The sequence below is a fragment of the Rhinoderma darwinii genome, chromosome 2, assembly GCF_050947455.1.
Source record: "Rhinoderma darwinii isolate aRhiDar2 chromosome 2, aRhiDar2.hap1, whole genome shotgun sequence".
Classification (NCBI taxonomy): Eukaryota; Metazoa; Chordata; class Amphibia; order Anura; family Rhinodermatidae; genus Rhinoderma; species Rhinoderma darwinii.
Window position 1 is genome coordinate 415122782 of NC_134688.1, and position 15779 is coordinate 415138560.

Here is a 15779-nt window from a genome sequence, read left to right on the forward strand (position 1 = left end):
GGAGTCCCACGTTATAGACTACTTAAAAAAAAGTAGTGCAGAGAGCCCTGAGGAGACCTTCCTCCGCAGCCTCACCCCACATCTTACATGTTTCCCTGAAGACCGGCGTCTACGTGTCCAGGGAGCAATTATAGCGATGCTCGAGGCGGCCAAACCACCAAATGATCCAAGGCCCATATTTAGGGCAGTTGACTTGTGGCGACTGCATAATGAGCTGTTATATGTTGGTGCGCAGCGAGGGCATGAATCCCGACCACAATTCCAACAGCATCATTTTAGGCCCTCTTTGGACTCCTCCCAATCTTTATTCTCACAAGACAGAGGCCTACACACACGTCCAGATTTTTATGGCCCCTCGAGTAGCACGCAAAGCTACCAGGCAGGTAGCGGACCAAGCTACCTGCCATCAAGCGTCCAAACCTACCAGGGGAACGTGGGTCACCCCTACCAAGAGCACCATCATGGGCCTGAATCACAGGAGAGACATGCCCCCCCCCCCGGCTCGACCGCCAACCTCTCCTGCAGGAGCAAGTGGACCAGAGGTTTTCAACTTGTAATCAGTGTGTAATGTTTATATTGTTATTCACCATGTTGGTGATTTTGAACCATGTTGGTTTTATTTTGTTGTTCTGCAATAAAACTTTTATAGTTTGACTAATAATTTTATTGTAACTTTGTATGATGAAATTGTGTGGCATTTTTTGGTAAGATAATCTGCAGACAGCTCATTTCACATATAATGAAGTATTTGTTTATATTTTTGCAAATTAAATTTTTGTCATAGACAAAGTTTTTGGCTTTGCCCAAATACTATTTTTGGTTAAGTTTTGAAATTTAGGTTCCAAAATAAAAAATTACATTTGCCAAAATATTATTAGCTCACAAGCCCAAGTCAAGGGTCCTCATTGTCTTGTGAGCCCCTACACTAACTAACGAAACAGGTATTAACTTTGAAACAGACTAAATAACAACAAAAAACATTCTAGCAAATTACATGTTTAACGAGCAGAAGAAATAGAGTCCCGCTGCCAGGGAACTGCTCCCTCTGGGGTCAGGAAATATGCGGCATAAATGTCACAGATAGCCAGGCCAGCCGATCCAGGTCTTCTATGTGACGTCAGATCAAGAGGGACCTCTGCGGAAGTGGTGTATTGATCAATATCCGTGTCCAAACAGGTATCGTGAACCCTGGTGAAGTTGCGCAATAGGACACATGCTTGTGTCACCAGGGTCACATTGTCTGCATCCATCTGTATGGCGGACATCAGCACTCTCCATTTATGGGTTAAAATTCCAAAGGCGCACTCGACAAACCGACGTGCACATGTTAGGCGGTAATTGAAAATGCGCCTCCTGTTGTCCAAACTTCTACGAGGGAATGGACGCATGACGTGGGGAGAAAGTGCAAATCCTTCGTCCGCCACAATGACAAATGGGTTCTGATGATCCCGGTAGTGGTCTGGGTTCCGGGAGGGAGAGTTGATTGGATTGGAGCCGTTCACCCATTCGGGAAGCCCTGAAAATGCGAGCATCCCCAGTGCTCCCATAGGCCCCAATATCTACAATTATAAACCTGTAGTTGCTGTCAGCCAAGGCCAACAGTACTACGGAGAAATACTGCTTATAATTGTAGTATTGGGACCCTGAGTGAGGCGGCTTCTGCACTGTGCTTCCCATCAAGTGCCCCAATGCAGTTTGGAAATTGTCTGGTTTTCAGGAAGCCATCGGCAATTCGTAGCCAATCTTCTGCTGTTGGCTGTGGCATCACCGTCTCCCTGAGTATACGCCAGATTGCCTCGCATGTCAACCGGATAATACGAGATATGGTGCTGTTCCCCAGCAGAAACTCGAAGTGAAGAGAGGCAATGGAGTTGCCAGTTGCCAGAAATCTGAAAAACAATGTTAAACCAAAAATTATTTAAAATAGGAGACATGTATCAGGGGGACATGGCGGCTTTTTTGAAAGGGAGCATTTACCTTAATGTGACGAGCAGTCCTTCCTCAGGAGAAATACAGCGCCTCATATATGTGTCCTGGAGAGTGATTCCAGGACGCACAGCCTCCAGCAGACAATCAAATGTGCTTACTGACATACGACAGAAATTGACAAATTTTTCAGGGTGCTCTCGCAGGTCATGGTAGAGGGTATGGAAATGCCCTTTAGAAGTCCGTTGGGAGACAATGGGATGAACCCAATACCTCCTTCTCCTCCTCGGTTCTTCTTCCAACCTAGCAGATTGCTGTCCAAAGGATCGATAAAGAAGCCAGGCAAAAAGGACACGGTCAACAGGTTTGGAGCTCATATTTTCACTCCAAAAATCCCAAAAAAACAAAGTAAGCCAAGCAGAGTAATCTCAAACTGTTCTCTATGCTCTGAAAGCTAAAGAAAACAGCACCAAAAAGTTCTTGTAACCTTTCTATGGGTGTTCTCTGGGACATGTGACAAGTTCAAATGAAGTTCACATCCGTTTTTTAAACGGAACAACGGAAGCAAAACGGAAGCACAATGTCCGTGTAAAACGGAAACACGGAACGGAAACGGAGTGCACACGGAAACAAAAACGGACACACGGATCCGTCAACAACGGCCGCTAAAACGGTGATGGAAGTGTGCATGAGGCCTTATTCCTTTACTTTTGGTCATTCTGACAATATAAAAATATAAAATCCTATGGCCTGTTATGTTTTCATTCTTTCCAGTGTGCACGTTTCCTGGTACACATTTAAACCCACACAACTAGTGATTTTCTGTCTTATTATGACAACTAGACAAGCTTGAGTCATAAAGTTACCAGAGACAGGTAGGGAGCAAGACATTTATCCACAAGGAGGTTTTCCTTATTAAGTGATTTAAAGGTTTGAGTGCTTTGAAGGGGCTTTAGAGGTCAATCTGAGCTAAGTGCTGCAACTATGAGATCTTTCCAGCAAAAAAGGAGGGTGCAACTGTAGTGCTCCTTCATGCCAGGCTACACAGAATCCAGGAGGATCCACTTGCTTGTCTAGACATTGCATGTAAAACAGGAAGACATTTTTGTTTTACCTATACAAAATGTTTTTGTCACCCCCAAAAGTTAAGGGTTGGTGTAATTTCAAACAGGTCAAGCCAATCTTGTTTTACAAGGCCATATTTAAATGCTGTTTTTGCAAAAGTTCAGTAAGAATGAATAGAGCTCACTGATCTACACCAAGAAGGAAATAAATCTTTATATATATATATATATATATATATATATATATATATATATAGTATTATACATTATGCAATATCTTTGATACGTTAAAAATATTAGCATACCTCCCAACTTTTGAATTCGGAAAAGAGGGACATTTTAAGCCACGCCCCTAACCACGCTCAATGTCCCGCATAAACTCATCAAATCACAGCCAGATCCTTCTTCAAATAACAAGATCATATTCTCACTGCGGATCTCTAGACTTACAAAATAAAAAATGGATATCACCAATATTATGGATCAGGTTATATCGTCTTTATGTTACTTTTCCTAACTTGGATATAACATATGCTCATCACGGCAGCAGCAGTTGCAGGATAAACCAAAAGGCTGAGAACAATGAAAGTCAAGAGGGAGACCCTGTGGTTGATAACTTTTCAATTGACAGGTTACAGAGTTACATGATGTAGATAGCTCCACACACAGCCCCCCTATAAATAGCTCCACACACAGCCCCCCTGTAGATAGCTACACACAGCCCCCTGTAGATAGCTCCACACACACAGCCCGCCTGTAGATAGCACCACACACAGCCCCACACAGCCCCCTGTAGATAATACCCTACACAGCCCCCCTGTAGATAGCGCCACACACAGCCCCCCTCTAGATAGTTCCACACACAGCCCCCTGTAGAAAGCTCCACACACACCCCCCCTGTAGATAGCTCCACACACAGCCCCCTGTAGATAGCGCCACACTGGTCCCCCTGTAGATAGCTCCACACAAAGCCCCCCTGTAGATAGCACCACACTCAGCCCGCTGTAGATAGCGCCACACACAGCCGCCTTTAGATAGCGCCACACACAGGACCCCTGTACATAGTGCCACAAACAGGCTCCCTGTAGATAGCTCCACACACGGCCCCCCTGTAGGTAGCGCCACACACAGCCCCCCTGTAGATTGCTCCACACACAGCCGCCCTGTAGATAGCGCCACACACAGCCGCCTGTAGATAGCTACACACACAGCCCCCTGTAGATAGCTCGATACACAGCCCCCCTGTACATAGCGCCACATGCAGCCCCCCTGTACATAGCACCACACACAGCCCCCCTGTAGATAGCTTCACACACAGCCGCCTGTAGATAGTTCCTCACACAGCCCACCTGTAGATAGCGCCACACGCAGCCCCCCTGTACATTGTGCCACACACAGCCCCCCTGTAGATAGCTCCACACACAGCCACCCTGTAGATAGCGCCACACACAGCCCCCCTGTAGATTGCTACACACACACAGCCGCCCTGTAGATAGCGCCACACACAGCCGCCTGTAGATAGCTCCACACACATCCCCCCTGTAGATAGCTCTACATAAAGCCCCCTGTAGATAGCGCCACATGCAGCCCCCCTGTGCATAGCGCCACACACAGCCCCCCTGTAGATAGCTTCACACACAGCCACCTGTAGATAGCTCCACACACATCCCCCCTGTAGATAGCTCTACATAAAGCCCCCTGTAGATAGCGCCACATGCAGCCCCCCTGTGCATAGCGCCACACACAGCCCCCCTGTAGATAGCTTCACACACAGCCACCTGTAGATAGCTTCACACACAGCCACCTGTAGATAGCTCCACACACAGCCCACCTGTAGATAGCACCACACGCAGCCCCCCTGTACATTGCGGCACACACAGCCCCCCTGTAGATAGCTCCACACACAGGCCCCCTGTACATAGCGCCACACACAGCCCCCCTGTAGATTGCTACACACACACAGCCGCCCTGTAGATAGCGCCACACGCAGCCCCCCTGTACATGGCGCCACAAACAGGCCCCCTGTAGATAGCTCCACACACAGCCCCCCTGTAGATAGCGCCACACACAGCCCCCCTGTAGATTGCTACACACACAGCCGGTATGAGACCGCAGCGATTAGTGAATACAGTTGCCATGAAAAGGTATACTTCATCTGTAACAATGTTTAGGTAGGTAGAAGTGTCAAGTAACATCCAAATGAATGCCAGGAGGAGCCAAGGTTTCCCAGCAGAACATTACACAGAGAATCACACTGCCTCCACTGGCTTGCATTCTTCCCCTAGTGCTTCCTATTGCCATCTCAGGTAAATGACACACACGCAACATCCACAAGATGTAAAGAAAATGTGTAATACTGTCGAAGTTTTAGTGAAGGCAGTCAGAAAATGTACCAAATTTATTACAATGGTTCAGGCTTTATCTTAAATTTGGCGCATCTCGCTAAACACTTTTCCACCTATTCCACACTTTTCCACCTATTAGTTTACGTAGTTTACTGCAGTTCTTTTGCATCCAAATTTTGGTGCATTTTTGGTGTATGGTGTCACATTTTAAGCCATGCCCTTTTGTTCGATCACATATCTTTCTCGCTAAGCCGCGCCCAGCTTGTCAAGCGTGTCGAAAAAAGTGTCTAAAACAGTTAATAAATGTGGCGCATGGCATGTACGCCAGAATTCTGGGACATTAGAATAGTAAACCTGCTGCATTATATTTTTATATATTTTTATAATATCTTCATGAATACCTTTTAAAATACAAGTGAATAGGCAATGATACAGCAAATAAGTTATTGGTTTGTCTTAGATGAACATTTGTCGACATAACAGGAAAAAGTAATTGCTAATCCTAAGGGTATGTGCACACACACTAATTACGTCCGTAATTGACGGACGTATTTCGGCCGCAAGTACCGGACCGAACACAGTGCAGGGAGCCGGGCTCCTAGCATCATAGTTATGTACGATGCTAGGAGTCCCTGCCATGCTGCAGGACAACTGTCCCGTACTGTAATCATCTTTTCAGTACGGGACAGTTGTCCTGCAGCGAGGCAGAGACTCCTAGCATCGTACATAAGTATGATGCTAGGAGCCCGGCTCCTTGCTCTGTGTTCGGTCCGGTACTTGCGGCCGAAATACGTCCGTCAATTACGGACGTAATTAGTGTGTGTGCACATACCCTTAATGTGCATCTTGAGCAAAGCCAGTGAAAATAAATGCTTCAGTGCCATTTGTGCCTTTTAAAATTTACCATGATCTTCCCTGAGGATGTAATTGGTAGTCATTCACAATAGATTTTCTGCTACACCTGTTCCTTAGCAGGGGATGTCATGTGTGCCTCACTTGCTGTAATTTGCTCTGCGTGCGACCCTCTCAAAACCTTAAATTTCACAATATGTAACACTTCTGAAAATTAGCATTCAGGATGCCCAAATTTATTCGAGGCATTAGACACTTAACCAACTGCATTTCAGCTACATGTTAATGAAAAACGAAGTCTGATCAGGACTTTAACCCCTTAGTACTGCACGTGTTTTAGGCCTTAAGAACTGAGAAATATTTTTCGTTTTTTCATTGTCTTATCTTAAGAGCCATAACTCTTTTATTTTTCGATGTTTGTAGCTGTATGACGGCTTGTTTTTTTTTATATTATATTTTAAATATATTTTTCTTTTTAATTATGAATTGCAATTTTTTACAATGCAAGTCGATTTCTTTACATAGAACAATAAAAAGAAACATTATCACTGATCTTAACATAATTATATTAAATTTACATTTTTGTTAGTTTTTATATACACTAAACCCACAAAAGAGAACAAAAAAAAGAAAAACCGTTGCATCAAGATCCTCCCTCTACATTCCTTACCCCAAGTTAAGTGTCAATATCATGAATCAAGCTTAGAAATATAGACACCTCCGAATTTCATTCACTTACAATATTTAAATTAGGTTTTTATACTTCTGGTTTCTTGTCTTGAGAAAATACAATCAATGCAAATGCCCCAATTTATCATAAACATTTCTTATTTTCCTGTAAAACATTCTAGTTCTAGCTTCTATTGAACAATTTTAAGACATTTGTAAGATGATCTATTCTAGGGGGTTTATCTTTAATCCTTTCTTTAAAGAGAACCTTTCACCTGCCCACACATATGCAGGTGAGTGCAGCATGTAATGGGAAGGGCTTCACAAACACTGTCTCACTTTACATTTTGTCCTATCTTTCTCCGTTAATTACATATCGGTGCCGTTATATTTAGCGACCGATATCTGTTGTCTCGTTCTCTGTCCCCATTGTCTTCCATCCAACATATCCTCCGCTGCACAGGGAGCATAGTCTGCATGTCTGAGACATACCCGCTCTTCCTTCTTCACTGCCCTCTATTGGACCAGCCCGGATGATTTCAGCGCTGGTCCATCGCTATTGACACTTCAGAGATTAGTGAAGGAAGAGGGGGGTGTCTCAGACACAAAAAGTTCACTCTGGTACTGGTTAATTTTGTATCCTGGATAACCCAAGAAATATCTGAGTAAGGAAAAAGATTTTTTAAACGTCTTCCTATGATACCATCAGGTATCTTGCCAATGGCTTGAAAGCTATATTTAACAAGAGAGGAGATGGAGGGCATCCTTGATGGGTTCCTCTATATAATATTATATTGTCTAAGATTATACTGTTTGTCACTATCTCAGCAGTTGGTTCTTTATTCATAGCTTTATTAGTGTTCAGAAAGTACCCAGAGAACCCAAATGCCTTTCGAGTGTCAAAAAGCCATATCCATCCAACATTTTCAAAGGCTTTTTGTGCATCCACCATTACAATAGCTGCATTAGAATTGGTTGTAACGTTAGCTTTTCCCCAGTCCAAAGGCCCCAATACCTTCCTTATATTGTTAGTTCCTAGACTGCCTTTAACAAAACCAGTTTGGTTATTGTTTATCAGACATGGTAACATAGTGGTTAGTCTATCTGCTAATATTTTTTAGAGATATTTCGCATCTTGAGTAATTAACAATATAAGACGTTATGAGTTGGGTGACAGGAGATCTTTATCCTTGTTTTGAATTACCGTAATAAAGGCAAAATTCCCAATTTTTATATAGGTTTCCCTGAAAATGAAGTGATTAAATAGACCCATAAGATCATTCAATACTTTATAAAATGTATTTGAATACCCGTCTTGAGTGTTAATTGGAGAATTAATAAAATTTAGTTGATTTTGAGTCACCAACAAAAGATTGAGCTAATTCAAGAACTCCTTCCCCATTTCAGGATTTTCTATAGGCTAGTATATAACGTCTTAAAGTATTCTTCCAGAATAGTGTTTATATGAGCTAGGTCTGTGCAAATCTGGACTTTATTGCATTTTATGGCCATTATATGTTGTTTACCATGATGTGATTTTGCTAAAATAGATAGCAAATGGCCTGCTTTATTTCAACATTTATTTCCACCATGTCGACACGGTGTATTTACCTGATGAAGGGGTGCTAGAACTCCCAAATGCATAGTGTTAGCACCAGAATAAAGAATCATTACACTAAAACATCAAGAATTTCTAATTTTGTTAGCACTGCCGACAACAATCCGCATTTTCTTCTTCTCTATTCCAAATGTATAGATGGAAAACAGCAAGGGTCCCAGGATAGAGTGTTGAGGGCCAAGTAACATGAAATAACCTAATGTTTCCACTTGAAAACTCTTGAATTTGACAACTCTTTTAAAATAATTTTATGAATGGTTGCACATGCAGGTACAGTATAAGGCACACGACCGTAGATTTTGTCCGTAATTAGGAACCGTTATTACGGTCTGTAATTACGGACACATTCATGTCTATGGTAACGGACACCTTTTCGTATATTAACGGGAAGTTGTCCATGCCGTAGAAAGGCTCCGCAAAAAAAAAGGATATGTCCTTTTTGCTTTTTACGGACCGTGCTCCCATACTTTATATGGGAGCATGGCCCGCAAATGCGGGTGGCTGTTCATGGCCAGCCGTGCTCGTAATCATGGACCGTGATTACGGGCACGGTCGTGTGCATGAGGCCTTACTCTATGACTTTTAGGTAACCCCCTCCTTTTGGCTGGAATCGCAGTTATTGATGTCGTTTTGAGCCAAATACAGGAGTGGATCCCAAAAAAAAGGGAAAGTATAAAGGAAAGACTGATATGTCTACTCTCTTTTAGATCCACCTTTGTGTTAAGCTAGAAAAAAACTGCATCAAAAAGTGCATGTGTAATTCCATCCTTAGATTTTTTTTTTGTTAGGCTTTTCTTTTCTTTATTTGTAATATTTATAGATCAAATTCAAGCAAGAGAATACTGACACTTTTTTTTAATGTGCTCACCTTTTAGAGGGATTTCTGAGGCAAGGTAGATGTTGAGCAACTGCTTTTCTGGTCCTATAAATCTCCACGATAATGTGTGTATGTATATATATATATATATATATATATATATATATATATATATATATATATTTCATTAGTTCAATGCTGGATCCTACCATCTCCAGGTATATATATATGTAGGCTTAGTCCTAGTTCTGGGTGTATGTGCAGCGTAGGTTCCCACCTTACAGAGGTCGCCTTGTCGTGGCAGGTGGGCAAACACTTTTTGATCAAAATGTTCACTAAGAACCTCCCTATTATAAGTAGATTTAGCTTTAGTGCATATTTATTTATATTTAGTGGTTTAGGTGGCATTAGTGTCGCAGTGTGCTGTCGCCATTCTTTTTCTGCTATATATATATATATATATGATTGAAAAAGAAAAAGAAAAAAAGGAAAAATGATCCAGGAATATGACTAGGCACTCTTGGGTTGGATAAAATTCAACATAATATTTTATTTTTGAATCCAGATAATACCGGCAATATTAATTTATACAACAACAATATTTATAAAAAAAATCTCCTGGCCAGGAAAAGAGACAAAAAATAGCACCTCTATGCATTAATAATATCACCTGATGGATATACCACATACTATATATGTATTGAACACAATTGAAATTTTTTTTATTTTTTTTTAAGGAAAAACCGCTGTGTTGTGTTCACACTTGCGGTTTTCAACCATATATGCTGTTTGTATCACAAAGTGGCCAGAGTTCTTATTTAGAATGATTGATAATGATGTTTTGAAGAAATTCTTTTCATATATAATATAAATCTCAACATAGGAAGATAGTCCCGTGGCACTCGCTGGACTTTAAAGGTAAAAACCCATATGAGTTATAAAAGTGCCCTGTTTTAAAGCTCAAGATTATGAGGGCAACATATTGCCTCAAAGGGTTTGTGAAAAGACTACCTATCACCACAAGATCCACATAAAAACTAAGGATCTGCTCATGAGAGAAAAAAGCACGCTGCAAATTATATCCCCTTAATACACGGGACTATCTTCCTATGTTGAGATTTATATTATATATGAAAAGAATTTCTTCAAAACATCATTATCAATCATTCTAAATAAGAACCCTGGCCACTTTGCGATACAAACAGCATATATGGTTGAAAACCGCAAGTGTGAACACAACACAGCGGTTTTTCCTTAAAAAAATAAAATAATTTTTTTTCAATTGTGTTCAATACATATATAGTATGTGGTATATCCATCAGGTGATATTATTAATGCATAGAGGTGCTATTTTTTGTCTCTTTTCCTGGCCAGGAGAATTTTTTTTATAAATATTGTTGTATAAATTAATATTGCCGGTATTATCTGGATTCAAAAATAAAATATTATGTTGAATTTTATCCAACCCAAGAGTGCCTAGTCATATTCCTGGATCATTTTTCCTTTTTTTCTTTTTCTTTTTCAATTATCTTTAAAGGAACAGTGTCATCACAAATAATTTTTTTATATGTTAAAGATGTTAGTGCTTTAATAAAAACGTTTATTTTCATTTGTGTGTTTGTGTTTTACTGTTTCTTATTTTTACACTTTTTCTTCCCTATGGGGGCTGCCATTTTTTGTTCCATTTCTGTGTGTGTCGATTAACGACACACACAGACATGGAATACGGCAGCCACAGTCCCATAGGGACTGCGAACGGCTCCCGTCCCATTGACTGCCGTGTACGGCGTCTGTGTGGGAACTGCGCATGCGCCGCTCCCACACAGTCCTATTCGAAATTGGCGCCGTCCGGCGCCATTTTCCTGTGGACCGGAAGTCGCGGCCGGACAGTAATATTACTACTTCCGGTCGCGGCTTCCGGACTTGTGCACATGGAACAGCGGCAGCAAAGGGAGCGGACGGGCCGGAGGGAGCCGCGGCGGCAGGAGCAGGTAAGAGATTTCAATGTATGTTAGTGTTTGTGTGTGTTTACTACTGTATGTAAACCTACTACACTGTGGGTTACCTCAAAAAATGGCGACACACAGTGTAGGAGGTTAAACCTTTCAAACCCCTCGTTTATCCCGGCACTAGTCAGGATAAAGGAGGGGGGATGCTGAGAGCTCACTAGAGCGAGGGCTTTTAACCCAATGTTGCAATGCTGCAATTTTGGGAACAGCTCCATCTAGTGACCAAAAATGGGTAGTATTATAAATTAGAAATAATTTATAATATTACATGGACTCATGCAAAAAAATAAAAAAAATTTGAACAATGTTTAATCACCCACACACTAAATGTTTAATTTTTTTAAAAAAAACATGTTTTTCTGGCAACACCATCCCTTTAACAGGAATGGCACCGTGCTATATTATATTGCAATTTTGGGTTTGTTAAGGTATGGTTTTGTATAACCACATCTTTTTTCTATACAATTCATTTTGGAGGGTGTCTTTTTTCCCTCCCTTTTTTTGTTTATACCTGAGAACTGAATTAATTAAATTTTCTTTTTGAATTTGAGGGCAATCAGTGGTGTGTCCTCAGTATGGCTTATTGTCTAGATTTAGAGGTAGATGCCCGGATTGCTGCACTTTTGAATTGTGAAATGAATAAAAGTACTGAGGATATGAGAGGAGATATATATGGTTTATTTAAAAATCATCGGAGACTAATTTTGAGTCATTTAAGACGTAAATGGGATATCCAGAGCTTAGAGGCATAAAGGATGTCAAAAATAACCCCAAGAGGGCTACGTAGACGCACAACACCTGCATCACACTTTAAAAGTGAGTTATTTTTGGAGAAATGGGATGAGGAGTGCTTGAGACACTCAATGAATCTGATGGATTTGCTAATAGAAGAGGAGAAAAATATGCTAAGCTCGCTTAATATGGAAATTGAGGAGAGTGTTAAAAAGTTGGATGTTTTCTGTAAGGATCCTGAATTTGAAAAATTAAATATTAGTCTCAAAAAAGAGGTGGAAACGGAACTTCGAGAAATATCTATACGTAAAAGGAAAAAATTCCAGAGGGATACCTTTGATTTTGAGCAGAAACAAATTTTCTCCTTCTCAAAAAATAGAGAAAGACAGAATAGAAGTAGAGTACGAGTCAGAAGAAATACTTTTATGTCAACAGATGGGGAAACCACAAGTGACCCATCTAGTGATAATGAGATGGGGAAACATATTAGAGTTGAGGAATCACAATCAAAGGTATCTTTTTTAGGGGTTCGAAACAGAGGGAAATTCGGAGAGGAAAGAACAGTAGAGAGAAAAGGAGGACCCAATACAAGACAACGCAGGGGAAGATAGAAAATAATACTAATAATATTATAAACTTAACCGATTTCCCTTTATCAATACATCATATATCCTTATTAAATCGTGGATTGGGCTTTTCACCGGTTACCCCTGGAAAAGAATTCGAGATATGTAAAGATCTTCACCTTTTTCTCAGAAAGATTCTTTTGAGACTCTGGCATGGGGAAAAAAATGAGGGGAATAGTCAAAATGAGAATATTGCATCACAGTCACAGAGAGAAATAATGGAATTGGGAATGACCCCTAACTTAGAAATGTCTGATTTGCATACTTTGATAGATTTAAATGAGTTATGGATGGAAGGTAATACATTGGAGAATACAGATGATCCTAAGGAGGATCCTATTGATATCATCCCAGAGTATACGGGTTTGCGGAAAAAGAGTAGTACTATGCCAAGCATATATTCCAATAGATACACACATGCTTTCTTGGAGGCTATGCTTAGAGATATAAGTGTCATCGACTGGTCCTCCTTTCTGTGTGAGGACAACCTAACTGGAAGGGAACGGAGAGCCCTAAAGGAATTGCAGAATATTCAAAATATTGTCATTAAGCCCAGTGATAAGGGTGGAAATGTTGTCCTCCTCAGGGAGGAGGACTATGTCGGTGAGATTAAAAAACAATTGGAAACGGATACATATTCCCTTTTGAATGATAATCCATCAGATAATATAAAGGCGATTTTGAATAGAAAACTTATCTTTGCATTGGATGAGGGATTAATCAATAAACACGAGTTCCAATATTTGGAAGTAAGGGAACCTCGCATGCCTACCATATATGTGCTTCCCAAGGTGCATAAAAATAGGAATACACCTCCGGGCAGACCTATCATTTCGGGGTGTGATGGCCCAACAGATCACCTTGGGAAATACATAGATGAAAAATTGAAACCCTTTGTCCGTACACTCCCCTCTTTTGTGTTGGACACAGGAGATCTTTTAAATAAAATTGACAAATTGACCCTTGAGGAGGATTTCATCCTGGTAGGATTGGATGTGGAGTCATTGTATACTTCCATTCCACATGATGTTGGCCTAAAAGCGGTTGCACATTTTCTGGAGAGGAGAGGAGGAGATTGGGCTCACCAAAATGAATTTATTATTGAAATGTTAGAATTCGTTTTGAATTATAATTGCTTTTCTTTTGATGGCAACTTTTATCGCCAGACCCGTGGAACAGCCATGGGATCCTCCTGTGCACCATCATACGCCTGCCTACATCTAGGATGGTGGGAAGAATTTATAGTATACCCACACCCCCTCTTCAGAAAATGTGCTTCAGCTTGGCTTAGATACATGGATGATGTTCTCTTATGTTGGAGAGGATCATTGGATTTGTTGGAAAGTTTTATTAAAGATCTAAATGTTAATAAACTAAATATCCTTCTGACCTTCACTTATAGCGAAGACCATATTAGCTTTCTTGATCTTAATATTCATAGGGAGGGAAATAGATTAAAAACGACCACATATCGAAAACCAACATCAGGCAATACCCTACTGGCAGCAAGTAGCCATCATTTTCCATCTCAAATTAAGGGGATCCCGATAAGTGAATTTCTTCGAATTCGCCGCAATTGTACTGATTTCAGGGATTTCAAAAGTGAAGCACAAGATTTGTCTTCTCGTTTTGAAAATAGGGGATACTCTAAAAAATTGATTAAGAAAGGATATAATAGGGCATCCAGACAGAATAGAGAGGAAATCCTCAAGAGAGGTAAAAAAGGCAACAGTGACAATAGAGTTAGATTCATCTCGAGATATGGGTCCCACTGGGATATACTTCGGAATTTGATGATAAAAAATTGGCCACATTTGACTTTGGATAAAAGAATCAATTCAATAGTGGGGAATGTACCGAGCATGGTCCCCAAAAAGGCCTCCACTTTGAGGGATATGTTGGTGAGCTCTGAGTTTAAGAGAAGGACCCCAGGTAATGAGAAATGGCTACAGAAACGTCCAAAAGGAATGTTTATGTGTGGCTCCTGTAGATGCTGTAGGTATGTGTTAAAATCAGACACCTTTTTTGATAGTGAACGCAAAAGAGAATTTAAAGTTTTTAATTTTATCAACTGTCGTTCAACTATGGTCGTCTATTCCATTATCTGCCCATGTGGGAAACAATACATTGGTAAAACGAAGCGAGAGCTACATATTCGTATTAATGAACATATCCGGGACATTATTAAAGGTGAAATAACAAATCCCCTAGCTGCACATTTTAAAACATATCATGCCCAATCACCAACTGGCCTAAAATTTATGGGGATCTATCAACTATTTCAAGATAGAAGGGGAGGTGATCTTAACAGAATACTTCTTCAAAAAGAAACCATGTGGATTTACACATTGGGAACTTTGAATCCTAGGGGACTAAATAATGAAATTAAATTTAATATGTTCCTTTGAGACTTATACAGTAGCCAAGCCTGGGAGCTAGTGGATTTCCACTAGGATGGCTGTATTACCAGCGTCCGTAGTGGTCTCCACTTGCTCCCTCCCCTTTTTCCGGTATAGGTACGTTGGGTTGTTTTGTCTTTGTTGTATTGCGTTCCCTCCTCAATTTCCTGCATTCTTTGAGCTATACAGCATTAGAAAATAATATAAATATATATATATATATATATATATATATATATATATATATATATATATGTATTAACAAACTAGAATTTAGTACAAATTATAAGAACGTATTCCAACATTCAATGTTTTGGATAAATATATATATATAAAAAGGGAAAAAATGTAAAATTAAAAAATAAAATGATAATGAAATAAATAATCTTTTAAGGAGAAATGTTGGATCAAACATAGGAGATTAATTATATCTTGTGTTGAGAGCCATATATCAAAACTGAATATGAAATCTATAGGTTTGATAATTTTCCCTTGGAATTTGACATTGATTTCAACAGTATGCCTCTGGTCTGGATGTCCCATTTCTTACATATTGGGAATCATTTCTTGTAGAATGAGCATGAGTAATGTTTTTCCCAATGTGAAAAATTGATCAATTGGGTGATTAGAGTAAATTCATATACTATCCAACCCTTGCAATCCTTTGCAGTGGGAGGGGTTGCCTTTAGGTTCGCTATGGGTGGTGGGGATTAGGGATCTAT